Below are 19421 nucleotides of genomic sequence, written 5' to 3' on the forward strand. Positions count from 1 at the left end.
GATCAGATGGATGAAATGGGTTACTTAAAAAAGGTGAAAGGACGTGGTTCAAACTGAAGTGTGCGCTCTGAAAATTTTTGGACGGGAGTAGAACGTGCTGTCAACTTCTTTGAGCCTTTGGCTAATTTGCTGCGGCGAATGGACAGCGATGTACCAGCTATGGGTTTCATATATGGCACTTTTTTGGATGCAAAGAAGGAGATTGCAGCTAGATTTGACAATGAGGAGGCTAGTATCCAGGAAGTGCTACACATTATTGATAAGAGATGGGACAACAAATTGAAGGGGCCCCTACATAGGGCTGGATACTTCTTAAACCCATACTACTACTATGAAAACAAGCTGAAGATTGAGTTGGATGGAACATTTAAAGATGGCCTTATTGCTTGCATGAAGAAGATGGTTAGAGATGGTAAGAAGGAAGATATAATGACAGCTGAGTGTCAGGCATATCAAAATGAAGAGGGGTCGTTTGGAAGGGACAATGCTAAAAGGCAGCGGAGAAACAAGAACTTTGATCCAGGTAAAGAACTAAATATTTACATTGTTGAAATAAGATGTGTAGGCTGCAATGTGAATTACATGTTGCAGCTTTGTTAACTATTATTTGTTACTTGTTGATGCAGCTGAATGGTGGTCCAATCATGGATCAAGTGCACCAAATATCAGGGTACTGGCTATGCGGATTTTGAGCTTGACATGCAGATCAGCTTGTGAGAGAAACTTCAGTGTTTTTCAGCAGGTAAGAATGTAGTACAAAGTACAAACTGTCAACATATCCTTTATATGCACATATGTTTCTTTTTCTTACTAATGTTTATTTACTTGCAATGTACAATCAGGTTCAAGGCAGCAAAAGGCGCAACAGGCTACTTCATGACAAAATGAGGGATCTTGTCTTCATCAAGGCAACTCCCAACTTGAATAAAAGAGAATGAACAAAGACAGGGATCCACTTGTGGACAAAACACATGCAGATGTTGTAGAAGATGAAGATAACGAGTGGATCACAGGAATTGTGCCGGTTCCAGTTGTGGATACTGCAGATGAACCTGGAGAAGAACCAGTACCACAACCGAGAGCAAGAGCTGCTGCGTCAAAAAGAAATAAATCTCGTCAGCCTAGGAAGAAGTTGCTCCCAGTTTTTCGTGATGATGAGCTGCAATCTGTGGGTTCTTCTTCTGATTCGGATGATGATGCCATGGCAGCAAGTTCATCTGATTCTGATTGAGCTTCTGCATCGTTGTTGGCTGGCTCCTAAAGTCCTAAGTCCTTATTTCTGCTATTCTGGACCTTGCTTGTTGGCTGTTTAATTTATCTGTCTACTTTGTTTGTCTAAAATCTGAATGTATGAACACTGAACAGTGCTATATGCCTATATCTGGACCATGCTTTGCTATCTGAACAATGTTCTAGCCTTGGTTTTAGCTGCTGAAATCTGTCATTTGTTTTGATATATCTGTCATTTGTATGCTATATGCTGAAATCTGAATAATGTTTTGTGAAACGCTATTTTGCAAAATAGCGCGCTATTAGCACGCTATTTCGTTTATAGCGTTTTTTTGAAGGCTGCACTATTTCAAATAGCGCGCTATTTTTTTTCCTTGCTAAGAACCCATGAACAATTTTTCTAGCTCGCTGAGGGGTACAGACTCGGAGTATTGAACTGATCTGGCAGCCCCACACACTGCCTGCTCAGAGACGCAGCAACAGCGTTCAATGATCAGAGACTCTAACTTCTGTGAATGTGCCAGCTTCGATACTCCAACATCAGTCACACCTTCACAGAGCCGGAGCGTGAGATTAATCAAGCATGGGGCATGCACAATGAAACCCAGCCCAGAATTAGTTATAGCCTCGCAATCCACAAGCTCGAGAGTCTCCAGTAATGGAGCAGAAGAGAGGGCCTTCATTCCCTTGTCATTAAAGAAGTTAGCACCACTTAGCACGAGCACATGAATCGGACAAGACTGAATGAGAGCCACTAGGCCCTTCCGTGTGAAGCCTATTTCTGACTGGTACATGGGAGAACAATCTGCAAATGTGAGCTCAACAGTCTCAAGCATAGGGCAGCTGAGAGCTAGAGCCTTAAGGCTGTTATCAGTAAATGCCGTCCTGAAATCATCGGGATAATACTAAGGATCCAGCGAAAGTGAGATGCTTTTAAGGTTGTTGCAGCTCTGGGATAATGCAATCATATCGTTGTCATTTAGACCCCGAACATACTCCAAGCAAAGCTTCTCCAGTGCTTTGCACCTCCCAAGGAGAAAACGAAGTCCTTTTCCTGTCGCAATTTCAATAGATCCCAACTTCAAGTCCTTCATGTTCTCACAACTGGAATCATACATATTCAGGCTATGAGGGTCGTATGAGGGATCATAGCCCCCATTAGGACCAGCCCACCTATTACGAAAGAATCTTTTCTTGATTTCAAACACAAACTTCTGTAGATTTATCCATCCCGAGCCAAACTTCAGGAGGTCATCCTGGCTGATGCCCTCGCAATTCTTTACTACAAGCTCCTCCAATGATCCTACAGAGCCAAGGTACTCCAACCAATCTTTGCTACCTACTTTGTTGCAGTCAATAATGTGAAGAGCAGAAAGACTCTGGCAATGAACAGACACAGTGAGAAGCCCTCTTGAAGTTATGTTTGGTGTGGACGTCAACCTGAGGGACGCTAGTTTCTTGGAACAGGCTAGATAACCAAGACCGGAGTCATTGATGTATGAGCAAAAGCTTAAACCGAGACTAGCCAGAGAGGGGCAGTGAGATGATAACACAGAGAGGCCTTGGTTGTCCAACTGATTGCCATGGCCTGCCGTCCAACCGGAGTAGTCGATTTCCACTTTACACAAACTAGTAATCGTGTGCGTGCAAATGCACGTATCTAAGTAAAATTGATCATTATTCAATTTGCATGCAGGTACAAATCTGAATAAATGATTTTAAGAACATAACTAACATATATATATATATATATATATATATATATATATATATATATATATATATATCTTTTATTTGAAATTGCTGCTTCACCCCAGAAATAGAAAGCAAACAAAATTCCAATTATCATCTACATGCAAGCCACATATTGATCAACGCAAATACTGCAAAAACATACTATTTCAAATGCAAGAAACTTATAATCTTTGTACACAATTTTATCCGAGCTAAGCGAAATCACAGAAGTACTCCTTGCACAGCAGTTTTATAATTTATACAGCTAATTGTATAATTTCCAGATTTTAGGAAAATAAGAACTTCTGCTACTATAGACTTATAGAGATCTTATTCGAAGATGACACCATTCAAACATATTAAAACAGATTTTTCTTTACGGGAATACACTCACAAAACAACAAACATCAATAAGAAACTCTTTATATTAATATTTCAAATGACTTACATAATTTTCAATATATATCGAAAAACTTGAAACAGGTCTATGCCTATATGATTGGCTTGCAATTCCATGCGTGACTCTATTCCATTGTTTGATGCTCTAACTCTTCACATCTTCTATATAACAAGACATACTTTGTACTACTCTTCACATCTTCTCATTAACGACAAATACATGATTATCATCGCAACTACCAGTCAAGAGAAATGAATGGAAGATGGAAAGTACCTGTCAGCATCTCCCTTACTCCCAATATTATGCTTCCTCTCTCTGTTTCCTTCCCTTCTCCGGATTCTTTTCATCAAACTAACAGCATGAAGGAGAAAATCAATCAAGCATACCAGTCAAGAGAAACAAAATATAAAAACATGAATAAACCTTGTCTCACTTCAATGCAAATCTGGGATACTTGTGGGCACCGAGCCGCTGATTATCCTGCTACTCGTTGGACTGCTCAATGCAAATTACCCAGAAGGTTCAGCTTTGGTGGTCCTGCAAGCAAATATCTTGTCTGGATATAATAATAGTAGGGACAAACTTAAAAACTTTATTAGATGCCCCTGATGCACCGTAAGGCCTTCCAGTGGTAGCTTGAACAGCCCAACAGTATAGACCTGTAAATCAGGTACCAACATGAAAATATAGAGGAAGATTCCATACATTCTTGTAGGTGAAGAAAAAACCCTAGTTAGTAGTTGTTGCAAGCTTGCAAGTACATATGTATTGTAAGATTCTACATACAATATGATATATCAGTCCAGTAAAAGTGGTGACAAGTCTATACATATTGCAGCATTGTATACATAGTAAGATATGGGGTGAAGATAACATATCATTACAAAACTCAGTCCCCAAAAGTGAGGTCAACCTTCTGCATATTTGCACGGGAAACACAATATAGTCAGACATATGGAAAATGTATTTACATGCCAAAATCATACAATTAGATGGCATATATTTAGACATTTGTTCAGACTGTCTTATTTTTTTATAAAAAGTAGTACAAATATGCTAATGCTGCTATCGTTCTTCTTATGTAAGCAAACGCCTTCTAATGGATGGCATGGAAACTTGTTTTCTAAAATGCATTCAGAAGGATAAAAGTTTCCTCTTCTTATGTAAGCAAACGCCTTCTAATGGATGGCATGGGAACTTGTTTTCTAAAATGCCTTCAGAAGGATAAAAGTTTCACATGGAAACTTATTTTATAAAATGCCTCTAGAAGAATACATGAACTATACATATGAGAAAATCCCTGTTGTTTAAATTGAAATTTTATTAATGACATTGAAGTTGGGATAGAAAATATTTATGTTACCCATTCGTCTAGCAAATAACAAAAAAATGACCATATATATACTTGCATCAAAATCAATTTTAGTGTCTTGCACAATTACTTCTCGAACCCAGTGCTGGTACGGATGCTTGGCTAGGAGGTATGTAAAAGTCCTAAATGAAAATAAATATACACTCCTACTTGTTTTATCTAATTCAATCATGCATATCGGTGAACAGTAAAAAAACATATTGGTTCAGGAATAGGAGTTAATCTGAAGCATGTGTGTTGTTCTGAACTTATCTCTGGCTGCTCTCTCCTCCTCCTCCCGGTTGCTCTGTTGATATCCTCTTTCAGAAGCACATTCAGTAGAAGGAACAAAATTGAGTTTAAAGGAGAACCGTATTTTTAGAAGAAAAAAACAACGGAAATTTAGTACAGGTCAAATTCAGTAGCTTCACAAAAATATGCAATTGATACACATCATTTTGGGCCATGCTTAAGAACAATTCCAATTACAATTTAAGATTGCTTATTGTGCCACCGAATTTACGTAAGCCAAATTGGCAATGGATGTCAGGTTGCACGTACATTAGGGAATAGGTGAAAGCATCTTACAAGGAATACCTGTACCTGTAGTGCGTTATGGAGTTGTACACGTCAACTGGAGATTAATTTGCGAAGGGCCGTACAGAGAACGAATGCCCAAGAAACAAGCACAAAGGCAGATTTTCTCAGAGATGAGTGCAACCTCCGATGCACAAGGATCGACCAAGGACGTGAATCGGCGGCCGCTCTTGCATGGGTCCACGTCCCCAGCGACGGCACCTCCTGACCTACGTGGGCATTCGTTTCCGACGGCACATGCCCGACAGTAGCACCCTTGGCAGCCGAGGCTTCGCGTCGAGAGTTGGGTTGGGGCAGGTGCCGTGCATAGGGCAGCGGAGGCGCGTGGTAGTGCAGTGTCGGCGGCTCGCGCGTAGAGGGCCACCAGCGACGGCGGTGGCGGCAGGTCCCGCGCGCCTCGCCGCGTCGCCGGCCGAAGAGCGCCCTCGCCTAGGGTCAGGCCGGCGGTGGAGCGGTCGGTGGCCCCAGCAAGATGAGGCAGTGAGTGCGGCGACGGCGACGGCGCAGCATACTGCAGCGATCTTGGGGAGTACAGACGGCGTGGCAGTTGGGGCGAATTGTGGACGCAGAGGTGAGGCGGAGAAGAGGTAGTGCGGGCGATTGTGTTGTATGAGAACGTGGAGGTGCGGGGATTAGTTGTCGATGGGTTGATTAGTGGCTTGTTGCGTTAAACATCTGGACATTTTAGTCCCTTGGATCTGATAGATAGACGGTCGTCCTTATTTGGATCTGCCCTTCTCTTCTTTTTATAGTGGTAGTAGATTAGGGAATCGGGTGCACAGCGATGTCAAGGCTTCTGTAGCAGGGCAAAGGCCACATCCAACATGGATAGCACCCCTCTGATCTTCCTCAATCTTGTAGAGCCGCTTCGACACAAGGGAAAGAGAATTCAAATCACTTGCCATGATGATCCTTTTGAGGAACTCTGCAAACAGTTCCTCCGGGAGATCCTCCATCGAGCAATGCAGTGTGCAAGTATGGTAATCCTAAGGTTCAAGGCAGTGGCGGAGACAGGGGGACCAGCAGGGGCCCTGGCCCCCCTGTCGGTGCCAAAACCGGCGGATCTCGGGTAGGGGGTCCCGAACTGTGCGTCTAGGCCGGATGGTAACAGGAGACAAGGGACACAATGTTTTACCCAGGTTCGGGCCCTCTTGATGGAGGTAAAACCCTACGTCCCGCTTGATTAATATTGATGATATGGGTAGTACAAGAGTAGATCTACCACGAGATCAAGGAGGCTAAACCCTAAAAGCTAGCCTAAGATATGATTGTTGTATGATGAAGTTGTCCTACGGACTAAAACCCTCCGGTTTATATAGACACCGGAGAGGGTTAGGGTTACACAAAGTCGGTTATAATGGTAGGAGATCTTGAATATCCGCATCGCCAAGCTTGCCTTCCACGCCAAGGAAAGTCCCATCCGGACACGGGGTGGAGTCTTCAATCTTGTATCTTCATAGTCCTGCAGTTCGGCTGAAGGTATAGTCCGGCTATCCGGACACCCCCTAATCCAGGACTCCCTCAGTAGCCCCTGAACCAGGCTTCAATGACGACGAGTCCGGCACGTAGATTGTCTTCGGCATTGCAAGGCGGGTTCCTCCTCCAAATTCTTCATAAAAGTTTGTAAACACCAAGAGTAGTGTCCGGCTCTGCAAAATAAGCTTCCATGTATTGCCATAGAGAGAATAATATTAACACAAATCTAATCTGCTGACGTATTCTACAGCGTGACATCACACTACGGCCTAGCCTTTATTCAAATCGTTTTTGCTTTTCCACCTCAGCGTGTTTTGCGAGGCGGTTTCCTTGGCACGTCTTGTCAAAGCAGAGATCGTGTCCCCTTTATTTACGGGATTCTCATCAATACGGATGTGGGTAACCCAATCGTGCTTGTTAGCATGTTTTCTCAATTAAAGGCGAGTCCCAAACGGTTACGGGGAGGGCTCCTGGTATTCAACCTCTTATAAAGAGACCAAGGCCTTACTCCTTTTCTCCAATCTCAAAACAAGTTCGCCTGTCGCCTCGAGTTCCAACACCCTAGACTCCAGATTCCAGGCGCTTCAGACCTTCGACAATGTCCGGTTCCGACCTTCGAGGCCGATGGATGCCCTCCTCCGTCACGGAGGAGGACATCCTAAGGTTGAGAGAGGCTAAGTTTTTGACCGCCGAAATTTCGCATAGGTTGCCTGCTCAAAGGCAGGCTATTCCCAGTCCCCAGCCTGGTGAGAGCGTAGTGTTCATGTCTCACTTCCTTCAGGGTTTAGGCTTCCCGATGGATCCCTTCGTGAGGGGGCTGATGTTCTATTATGGGCTGGAATTTCACGACCTAGCTCCGGAGTCCATCCTCCACATTTCCTCATTCATCGTTGTGTGCGAAGCGTTCCTCCGTGTTACTCCTCACTTCGGATTATGGCTCAAGACTTTTGGAGTGGAGCCGAAGATGATCGAGGGACGGCACACAGAGTGCTGAGGTGCTGTCATAAGTAAGAATGCCGATGCTCCATGGCCCGAGGGCTCCTTTCAAGAGGAGCTCGGCTTGTGGCAACGAGAGTGGTTCTATATCACCGCTCCCAGGAGCGCCAAGTGGGTGGCGCCTCCTGCCTTTCGCTCGGGTCCCCCACCACGGCTAGCGTCATGGGTCAACAAAGGATTAGATTGGGGGTTATCCAAAGACGTGCCCTTGTTGCAGGGCCGCATTAGGGATCTCTTAGAAAGAGACCTCAACCTGGTCAAGGTGACGCAGGTCATGCTGATTCGCCGAACATTGCCCGGCAAGCGTCGCTCCCTTCGTCTATGGGAGTTTAATCAGGAGGAACCACGAGCTCTCCAGCATTTTATGGGTGCAACGCCCGTGGAGATGTATAAGATGTTCTTCGGATCACAAGCAATGTGTCCGGATTTGACCGAGGACGCAGGTTTAAGCTGCAATCGCCCGGATACTCAAGTAAGTAACCTTGTGCCCGGACTCGCTATCCATAAAATTGTCATAAACTCGCCCCTAAAAGAGTTGTCCTTTTAAACAGGAGTGGGTAGCGAAGGCGAAGCTGATCAGGTGTCCGGCTCTCCTTCCTGAGACCAGGCCGGATCCCGTGCTAGTCAGGATGTTGAAGATCGTGCCTTTGGAGGGAAGTGAGGGGGAGGACAAGGAAACTATGGCCTCCTCGAAGGAGGCTGCTCCGAAGGGAGGAACCGACAATTCCTCTCCTAGGGGGAAGAAAAGGGCCGCCTCTGACGACCCGGAGACCATGGCCTCAAAGCGGGGGAAGAAGTCCTCGTCAGAGGGTCCGGCGCCAGGGAGATCCTCGGCCGAAGTACGCCCCCAAAGGGATCAGCCCTCCAGCGAGCCGTAAGTAGAGAAAGATTTTCCTTTAGAGGGATGAGAGAAATCCTTACTTTTTATCTGAGAAGATTAACCGAAATTTTACCTTGCAGCTCAGACCTCAGCCCTTCTCAGCAGAGCTCGTCTTCGGGGGATCTTCTTCCGGAGATGATGGAGAGTGGAACGCCTCCCCCTGCCTTACCGCCTAGCGAGGCGGGCGACCCTGAGGTGTCGTCGCGGAGGATTTCTCCGAATCTGGCAGGGGTGGAAGGTAGCCATATGCCCCCCAAGGTTCTCCGCGTCCTGTCTTCGATGGAGGTCATAGGACGAGTCCGACACCGTCTAGTGCGCGGTCGGAGGAGCTGGTGATTCTGCTGGGGCGAGCTTCTATCTCAGAGGAGCACCGTGCATTGATGGATACGGTGATTGGAAGGATTTCGTCCGCGGAAAGCGGATTGCACGAGGCCGTCAGAAGTTTGCTGACGGGTTTTGAGGTACGTTTGATAATGTACTTCTTTGTCAGTTGTGCATAAACAAGATGCGTCCTATATAGATAGTAGCCCCTGAGACTCTGTGCGTTGTCAAAATTGACGGTGCGCAGAGGATCATAATCCCAGGTCTAATTTTCGCCTTTGTATATAGGTGGCAAAGTGTCCGGAATCGAGCAGAACTTATGATTTTGCCGAGATAAAGCGGCAACTTGACGTGGCAGATGCCGACATCGCGCTCGTCAACGAGCGACTTGATGATGCTCAAGGTATGCAATTCCTCGGGCGGCATCTGGTAAGAGGAGCTTTTATGCCAGTATCTTACAATGTGTGTGCTTGACACAGATGGTGCGGCCGCCGTGGAGAGTCTTCGGGCGGAACTTGCCCGAGCTAAGGAACAAGCCAGGACAAGTGATGCGGCTGCTGAGAAGGCACTTGAAGAGCTGAGAGCTGAACAGGCTGCTCACTGCCGAAGCAAGAAGGAGATGGCCGAGATGGCCGTGAAGTTAAAAAGCGCTGCTGACCGTTGCAAGTCTCTTGAGAAAGAAGACCGGGCGAGACAAACGGACTTAGAGAAGGCCGTTGTTGATGCCAAGGATGCTCGCTCTGCGATGAGAGCTGTGAAGGAGGAGCTGCGTCAGGCCAGACAGATTGCGGCTGGAAAGCCCTTTATGCTGCGGAGGAAGTTTGGCGATCCGAAGTTTGCTCCGTTGGACCGGATGTGGAGTGCGAAGGACACCTATCTGGATTTGGCAGCGAGTGCTGCTGATGCGACCGAACACTTTCGAGATCAAGAGGATCACGAAGTGGAAAGGCTTTCCTGGTCGCAGTTCCACAATCCAGAGCGTCCACTGGCAGTGGACGATCGTCTGGCTCAATGGGCCGAACTGAATAGATTGTCCGGACTCTCCATGAAGTACATCTTGGGTCATCTGTGGCCGGGGAGATCGGAGCCAAAGAGTTATTTCGGCTTGGTGCATCAATTCCTTGGCGCGGTGCCACGTATCGATGCGATGAAGAGGTCAGCATGCATAGAGGGCGCACGGATGGCTCTTGCCCGTGTCAAGACATACTGGGCATGGATGGAGACCACCGTTGTTGCATCCCGAGATTCGGATCAAAGCCGAGTACCCTCCGAGCACTATTTTCAGGAAGTCCTTGAAGGCGCTCGTGTAATAGAGACGCAGTGCTCGAAGGATGCTATGTTCTGATAGCATATGTAATTATGAAGAAATATTTTGATGAATTGTAGTAGCCTTTTATACTTGTGCCTGCAAGTATGTGGAACACCTCCTGTGCGGCTGTTTTAAGATATATATATATACAAAATCTAAAAGATGGCAGTCGTTGGCTTCAGCCCCCACGCACATAGTGCGGGGGTGCTCGCAGAAGGCGCATTTTCACACTTAATCCAACGTCTTGGTCCTATAAAGGAGGTGATAGCGCAGCGAGCTAGGCAACCGGACTATAATGCTTTAACACTTTCACTTAGCCATAGGAGCTTGACAATGGGACTATTTAGGTAGCCCCTGGTGGCGACTGCGCTCGCCCGAATTCGGGGCGCGTATGTGCCTGGCCGGGAAACGACCCTTCGTTAATGCGGGGGAATCCTATAGATTCCGGAGAGTCATCGAGTGGTTGACCAGTCTCACGCCATATCATGACAGTCGGTTTTCGGCTTTCTCTACTGAGGTGCTCGCCTGGCCGAACCAGGGCACAATCGCAGTAGTTCTCCTGGTGCCGCCTTAGCCGATAGAGCGGAACGTAAGGCGGCCGAACATAGGAGCCGGGCAACCCAACATTTGACCAAAATCATGACTCGGAGCTGATGCATATAAGGCCAAACTCGCGACACCGAACACTCCCTAAGGTATTCGGTCTTTATGAGAGCGGGCTAAGTAACGCTCTAAGGTATAAGCCCCTAGTGTCCAGGTACGCGCAAGAATTCTGACGTGGCCACATGCCAAGACGCCAGCCTCCTCCTTGGTCATAGAACCAGGGGATGTGTATCAACAAGAGACAGTAAAAAAGATTTACGCAGGGTCTTAATCTGAAAAGAATCCTTCGAACGGGTCCCTACTGCACGTCTGCGCCTGTGTCTCCGTTGTGCCGTATCCTGGACGGGCGCAGCACGATGTTCATCTGTAAAAAAAAGAGCAACTAAGTTGAAAAAGGGGCGTGCCGAAAAGTTATATGAAATAAACAAAGTGTAAAGTAAAATATGGTAAATTGAGCTTTATTGTCTCTTATTTTATACGTGTGAAGCCCCTAGTGCAGGGGTATATGGCCACTAAGCCTTTATCAATGATACTTTTGTGCTGAACTCGTCTATCCGTGTCCGTGGTCTTAATGACCTGTTCCGATGTTCTGGCTGGTGAAGCCATTGTATTTTGGGGCTGTTAAAGCGGCCGCATAATCCTCCGCTTGGGGGAGGCGCCCTTACTGCTTCCCCGTTAAGGAGATGATGCCGCGTGGACCGGGCATCTTAAGCGTGAGAGATGCATAATGCGGTATTGCGTTAAAGCGGGCAAAAGCTTCGCGTCCCAGCAGTGCTTGATAGCGACTTGAGAATGGGACGATGTGGAAAGTCAGCTTTTCGCGACGGAAGTTATCGGCAGAGCCGAAAATAACCTCGAGCCGGAGAAAACCCATGCAATGGGTGTCCGGACCTGGCGTTACTCCTTGAAAGGAGGTTTTGCTGTGGCGAATTCTTTTTGGGTCGATCCCCATGTGGCGGATTGAGTCCTGATATATCAGGTTGAGTCTGCTGCCACCGTCCATAAGGACGTTTGAAAACTGGAGTCTGCCAATTATTGGATCGAGTACCAGGGCAGTCCAGCCTGGGTTCCTGATACTTCTAGAATAATCCAGATGATCGAAGATGATTGGTTTTGACAACCAGTGGTGGGATTCCTTTGGGATAGACCGTGGGGCGCGTACCTTTATGGGTGCCACGCGTTTTGTTATGTGGAGTAAGTTTACTGTTTTTACTTCTTGTGGGAAATTCTTTTGTTTCCCGGTACTCTGCTTTTGGGGTTCGTCCTCGTCTTCGCTTGGTGTGTCGAGCCCCTTGTGTTCGGCGTTGAGTCTGCCGGATTGTTTGAAAACCCAACAATCTCTGTGGGTATGGTTAGCAGGCTTTCCGGGAGTACTGTGTATTTGACATATCCTATCTAGGATTTTGTTTAGGTTGGATAGGTCGTCCCTGTTATCTTGGAGGGGCGTCTTTTTCTGATTCGGTCGTGAGCTTTTGAATCCGGCATTGACTGCCGTGCTCTTCAGACTTTTTTCCTTAGTCCGACGACGGTCCTTATTGCGTCGTGGTTTCCCGTTTCCATCCCTAGTTTCGGATGTACTTGGGTCGCTGGTGCTGCATCTTGCCAACCAGCTATCCTCTCCTGAGAAAAAGCGGGTCATGATGCTTGTTAGTGCGGCCATTGTTCTTGGCTTTTCTTGGCCGAGGTGTCTGGCGAGCCATTCGTCTCGGACATTATGCCTGAAAGCTGCTAAGGCTTCAGCGTCCGGATAGTCGACTATCTGATTCTTTTTAGTAAGAAATCTATTCCAGAATTGCCGAGCTGACTCTCCGGGCTGTTGAGTTATGTGACTAAGATCGTCTGCATCCGGAGGGCGGACATAGGTCCCTTGAAAATTTGCTCGGAAAGCGTCCTCGAGCTCTTCCCAACTTCCGATTGTGTTTTTAGGAAGGCTTTTAAGCCAATGCCGGGCTGGCCCTTTAAGCTTGAGGGTAAGTATATTATGGCGTGGAGGTCATCTCCTCGAGCCATATGTATGTGGAGGATATAATCCTCGATCCAGACTCCAGGGTCTGTTGTTCCATCATATGCCTCTATGTTTACGGGTTTGAATACCGCTGGAAATTCATAATCCAAGACCTCATCGGTGAAACATAGGGGGTGTGCGGCACCCCTGTATTTGGGTGTGCCGTATTCTGATAATGGCTTTATTGCATTGCTTACGAGAGCTTGCTTTCTTGGCCCGTAAATGGACCTGGCTGGGCCATGATGCGAATCCTTAAGTGGGTCGCATACCAGCTTAAGTGCGGCGCTGCTTGCCGCTTTAAGCTGGCCCTGGGGTCGTCTATCCGACCGTGTGGCTTTCTTACTTTTTGAATGCGAGGGCTCTAAGGCCTCCTCGTCGAATTCAGGCAGTAGTTTTCTCCTCGGATAGCTTTTAGTGCGGCGACTGCCGCCGTATTTGTCTGCGGTATTGATTACTTTACTCCATCTGATCCTGAGTGCATCCTCCGCAGTCTTTAGCTTCCGCTTCTGCTTTTTCAGGCTGCGTGCGGTTGCAACGAGCCGTTTGTGGAGGTTCTTCTGCTTCGTGGGCTTGTCCGGCGTAGGGCCGTCCGGAATGCCATTTTCACCGAGGGAGGAATGTTCGGTTTCTCTATCGGGGTTGTCTTGTTGGGACGGTTGCTCTAAGGCATGCTCGTCGTCTACCGGCTCATCCTGCTCTATGGCTGGGTCTTTATCGAGGCGGGGCTTAGGTCGGCGTTTACGCCGACGCTTTGATTGTTTTTTGAGAGATCGATCCCCCTCCCCGTTTTCCTCGTTGTTGCTTCCTTTAGGGGTATCCACCATGTACACATCGTGAGATGAGGTGGCTGTCCAATGCCCTATAGGCGTTGGTTCTGGGTTGTCTCCTGCATCGTCGTCCATACCGTCGATGTCTTCGGAGTCGAAGTCGAGCATGTTGGTTAAGTCATCGACAGTGGCTACGAAGTGGGTGGTGGGTGGGTTTTGAATTTCTTCATCGTCCGTATCTCAACCTTGCTGACCGTAGTCCGGCCAGGGCTCTCCTGATAAAGAGAGAGACTTTAGAAAATTCAGGATGTCGCCGAAGGGAGAGTGCTGAAAGATGTCCACGGCGGTGAACTCCATTATCGGCGCCCAATCGGATTCGATCGGCGGGGGCACGGAGTTCGGAGAGGAATCCGGCTCTTCGGAGTCACGGGCCATGCGGAGTGCGGGGCTGGAGTTCGGCTCGATCGCCTATGAGATCGCAGCCCCTGAGGCAGTGTCTAACCGCTGATCCTCGATTGGCGCAGTAGGCTCCGAATCAATGGTCGGAACCGGTGCGTGTGCGGCCTCCCAAGCGCTGCTCGGCGGCAGAGCTATATGATGCCCATCGAGACAGTGCGACGCGCTTGGCTGTGGCTCGAATCCGTCGAAGATCAAGTCCCCGCGGATGTCAGCCGTGTAGTTTAGGCTTCTAAACCTGACCTGATGGCCAGGGGCGTAGCTTTCGATCTGCTCAAGGTGGCCAAGCGAGTTGGCCCGCAGTGCGAAGCCGCCGAAGACGAAGATCTGTCCGAGGAGAAAAGTCTCATCCTGGACTGCATCGTTGTCCGAGGGGAAAAGTCTCACCCTGGACTGCATTGTTGTTGATGATCGAAGGAGCCATCAGGCCTAAAGGCGACGACACAGAGGAACTCTCAATGAAAGCACCAATGTCGGTGTCAAAACCGGCGGATCTCGGGTAGGGGGTCCCGAACTATGCGTCTAGGCCGGATGGTAACAGGAGACAAGGGACACAATGTTTTACCCAGGTTCGGGCCCTCTTGATGGAGGTAAAACCCTACGTCCTGCTTGATTAATATTGATGAAATGGGTAGTACAAGAGTAGATCTACCACGAGATCAAGGAGGCTAAATCCTAAAAGCTAGCCTAAGGTATGGTTGTTGTATGATGAAGTTGTCCTATGGACTAAAACCCTCCGGTTTATATAGACACCGGAGAGGGTTAGGGTTACACAAAGTCGGTTACAATGGTAGGAGATCTTGAATATCCGCATCGCCAAGCTTGCCTTCCACGCCAAGGAAAGTCCCATCCGGACACGGGATGGAGTCTTCAATCTTGTATCTTCATAGTCCTGGAGTTCAGCTGAAGGTATAGTCCGGCTACCCGGACACCCCCTAATCCAGGACTCCCTCACCCCGTAAGATCAGAATTTTACTACTAATTTGCTATGAACAGTGGCATGATTAGTAATTTTTTGCTGCTGAAAATCCATTTTTCAATACTCTGGCCCTCCCTGACTTGTTTTAGCGGCACTTGGCCCTCTTGATACTTTTTTCCTGGCTCCGCCACTGGTTCAAGGTACGTAGAGCACTGGACATAAATTAATAAGATCAAAGTTAAGCATAGCAGGGCTACAAGATTGTCGGAGTAATTGAACACGGATACCCCGAAAACAACGAGACAATAAATTAAGACATCAGGGCTAGCAAAGCCCCTCAGTCCGACCGCCCGGCCGCTCCTGCCGGCTCCCCGTCCGACTGCTCTGCCCGGCCGGCTGCCGACTACGTCAACCAGCCGGCTGCCGACTGCGCCATCCAGCCGGCTGCCGACTACTGCCCGAAGTCAACTGCCGACACCAACAAAACACCGACGAGACGACCATACCGCAACGTCATCTATAATGTATCTGTCCCTTGGCACTATTTTATAAAGTGCACCAGGGACAAGAGGCATGCACGTCGCATCACACACCATCATGGGCATGGTGCCCCATGCCCACTTGCCCCCACGCCACCACTTAGATTACATACTAAACTACCATGCCCACTCCACACTATATAAGCCAGCTCCATCCATCCATCAGGGGATGGACTCACACATTCACGCATGCATGCTAGCTAGCAAGATGGCTAGCTAGCGCGCGCACACACAGCCATGCCACATGCACTTGGCCGGCCACAAGGCCACTCACGCATGCATGCTCAGGCACATGCAGCCACTAGCTCATATATATATATACCAAGTCAGATGCCTATGGCACTGACTCCAGATACAGCTTCAGAAGCACTTTGTACTGCCCGATGTACAACCCAGATATACATCCAGACATGCAGGAGTAGGGGTATTATCTCTCCGGAGAGCCCTGAATCTGGGTAAACTAGCGCGTGCTACTCGCATACCCGTCCCTGGATATTCCGGCAGCAGTCTTGCCTTCACACGAAGCCATCTTGTGGCATATGTCGTCTTGCACCCCCGTGAGAATACCACGATATTTGGCGCCCATCGTGGGGCGATACTATGCTACCGCGCTGCTGCTGGTTTCGCAGTCCGGACGGGACCCTTTTTTCTTCATCGCCTCGGCCGCGGCGTCGCGCCGTCTCTCCGGTAGCGCTCGGGGGCTCGACATCGACCCGCCCCAGAGTAGCCGCGAGGGGTGGCGCGTCCTCGCCGTCGGCCTCTTCGTCATCACCACCGCAACGCTGGTCGTCCGTCCGCGCGCGCGCCGCGTCGGGCCTAGCTTCGGTCGGCCGCGTTCATCCACGCGCCGCTCGCATATGCTCCCCTCGGCGCTGCGCCTTGTTCCGACCGGAACGCGCGTTCGCTCCTCCATATACTATCTATGCAAGCTAGCTAGATGCGAGTCAACAATGGTCAAACCATTAGCCAAATACACTAGCAAAATACTACCCAGACTACCCCATACACTACCCAAAAATCCCTCGGATGCAAGTCAGACGCGCCCCAGACGATGGCCATACCCAGATAATAGTCAGATACTAGCCATGCATTAGTCAGACAATGCCCAAACGCTTCCAATATCCATGGCGTTGCTGTCCGGTTGTAGCTGCTCCCGCTGCATCCTCGCTCAAACGCCACCAGAGGAGCCCCTCGCGCTTGGGGCCACGCCCTGCCCCCGCTGCTGTTTCGTCCTTCAGCGCGCAACCGCGCCATGGCCAATGCCTCCTCCCCCACGATCTTCAACACCCCGCTCCACTCCAGCCCGCCAGCCACTGCAGCAGTCGGCCTGGTCTCCACGCCGGCTCCGGGTCACCTCCCCAAGCTAGGCCGCGTCCGACCTCGCGTCGGCTCCCCGACGCCAGCCCGGGCTTGGCTGGGTTCGGCCCCATCCGCCGGCCGGATCCCCCGCTCCCTCCGCGTCCCGGACGCCGGCTCGCCCGATCCCCGGCTCCGCCCGCGAACCCGGTGACTCGGTCGGCTATCCAGCCTCCACGAGGCCCTCCTCCTCGCCAGGCCAAGCCTGCTGCCCGGCTACTTCGCGCGCCATCTCTGCCCGCGGCGCCGGGTTCGACTGCTCCCGCACAGCGCCGGGTCCGGGTCCGGCTTCCCTCCTCCAACTCAGCCGCGCTCGCTCGCCGGCTTCGCGCGACCGACCCGTCGGACGCACCGCGACCCGGCGACATTGGCTCGCGCCCGCATCCCGGCGCGCTGCTCCAACCCCGCGCAGGCCGGCTTCCTCCCACGGCCCTCCGCCTCCTCCACGAACCCAGCTGGAGCCGGCTTCTCGTCTGCCGCCTCCCGCGCCCGCCGTTGCGTCCGCACGTGGCCGACGTACTCCGCCTCCGTCGTGGGCTTCCCGTGGTCCGGCTCTGCCTGGCCGCCTTCGCGCACACGCGGCCGGGTCGCACGCTCCGTCCGCCTCGCCGGGTCTGTCTCCGTCCGTTAGCCAGCCATCCCGCGTCCCGTCCGCCGGCGGGGTCGCCCGCCGACCCTCGGCGTCCCGGACGCCGGCTCGCCCGACCCCGTCCGGCACCGCGCCTGGCCAGGTCCGGCTCTGGGTCGCCGCCCGCGCCCTGCTCCGCGGCTGTCCGGCCGTTTGAAGAAAGAAAAGTCAGAGGAACGAGTCGGACACAATAAAAAAATAGAAGGGCCGACTGCTCAGATGCCAAAGTAGCAAGCCGACTGCTAGAAAAAAAGAGGCCGGGTGCTAAAAAAGAAAGAAAGAAGTGGAGGCCGGCTGCTCGCGTGCGAACCGGCTAGAAACAATAATACTACACGTACAGGATGATCGTACAAAGTTTTACAGGATGACAACGTGGCCTAATCTAATTGCTCCTCCCCTGATTTTCAGGGTGGGGCCGTCCCCCTTAATCATATTCCAACCAATCACAGTCAACGAGCCTGTAAATCCCCCGTACAACGCCCGTACTTCTAGCATTGCTCGGCTAGAAAAATCAAGGGTCGTGTGCCCAGCCGACTAGCTAAGGAAAAAGTACGTCCGGCTTCCCGCATGGAGACGGACAGAAAGAGACAAAAAAAATGAGAGAGATGTGCGTTCGACTCCACGCAACCGGCTGGAATATGCGTCCAACTGCCAGATGTGCGTCCGACCGCTGACTGTCTGGCCGGCTGCAAAGAGTCCGACTGCTGTGTCGGAGTCCGCCTGCCCAGCCAGCTGAAGAACAAAAAAGCACAAACTTTAAAAAAGAAGACAAAGTAGTTGCCGGGAGATCCGGCCCGACTGCTCAGCAGGCGGCCCAGATCTCGGGGACTATATCCAGCGGGTGAGCTGACGCACCCCCGTGAAGAAAAAAACAAAGTAGTTGCCGGGAGATCCGGTCCGACTGCTCAGCAGTCGGCCCAGATCTCGGGGGCTACACCCAGCGGGTGCGCTGACGCGCCCCCGCAAAGAAAAGGACAAGATAGTTGCCGGAAGATCCGACCCGACTGCTCAGCAGACGACCCGAATCTCGGGGCCTACACCCAGTGAGTGCGCTGGCGCGCCCCCACGAAAGATTGCAAACAAAAAAAGAGTTTTGTCCGGTTGCCAGCGGCCGGCAGAAGAGAAAAAGAAGAAAAAGGGCGCTGCAAGATGCCTCGCCGCCTGTGTAAGTGCATCTAGTGCCCCTTAGTGATTTTGGTGTATTGAAGACTTATAGGTTAATGGACTAATGCGTTTGTGAGTGTACACAGGTCTATAAGTCTATGAGGAGTTTGATATTTACAGGAAAAGTCGACCCCTAAAAATGAATATCTTCGACTGAAGATTTTGGTATTTCTGAAGATTTTCATGAAGACTTTGAAAGTGAAGAAATTGATGTGTCCGTGACGACTTGATATTCATGCGAGGAATATGAAGCTTGAAGACTTTCGTTTTCATAGTTTTGTTTTTCTCTTTCTTGAGTCATGGGAAACACCGTACTGTTAAAAGGGGTCGAGGAAATACTAAGGAAAAATTTCCATGTGATGCTCAACTCAAAATCCTGCATCTACCAATTCCTTCGAGTGAAGCCATTGGAAATCTCATACAGTTCAGTCAATTTCTTCAGTGATAGAGACGAAGTTCTTCTGGTCTCTGAGGAATTTGTCCTGACTGAGGAGTTAGGAATTCGCCAGTGCGGATTGCCTACACAGTGAGGAACATGATAGCCCCGAGGATTTTGCTACTCAAAATTTCGACCGTTGCTGTGCTATGCGCCAGCTGTCCCAAAATATCTATCCACCTAACGGTCATATCATTGAAGGGCATTTATGTCTTATCATGTCGGGTTGCTCCCTAGGCTATAAATAGCCGCCC

The 19421-nt window shown here is 49.8% G+C and overlaps 1 pseudogene; it reads right to left on the minus strand.

The window, feature by feature from the left end:
• Positions 1-1607: 1607 nt before the first annotated feature.
• On the minus strand, positions 1608-16745 carry LOC119271926 (annotated as a pseudogene).
• Between the last annotated feature and the right edge of the window lie 2676 nt (positions 16746-19421).

This window comes from Triticum dicoccoides, chromosome 3A, assembly GCF_002162155.2.
Source record: "Triticum dicoccoides isolate Atlit2015 ecotype Zavitan chromosome 3A, WEW_v2.0, whole genome shotgun sequence".
NCBI lineage: Eukaryota > Viridiplantae > Streptophyta > Magnoliopsida > Poales > Poaceae > Triticum > Triticum dicoccoides.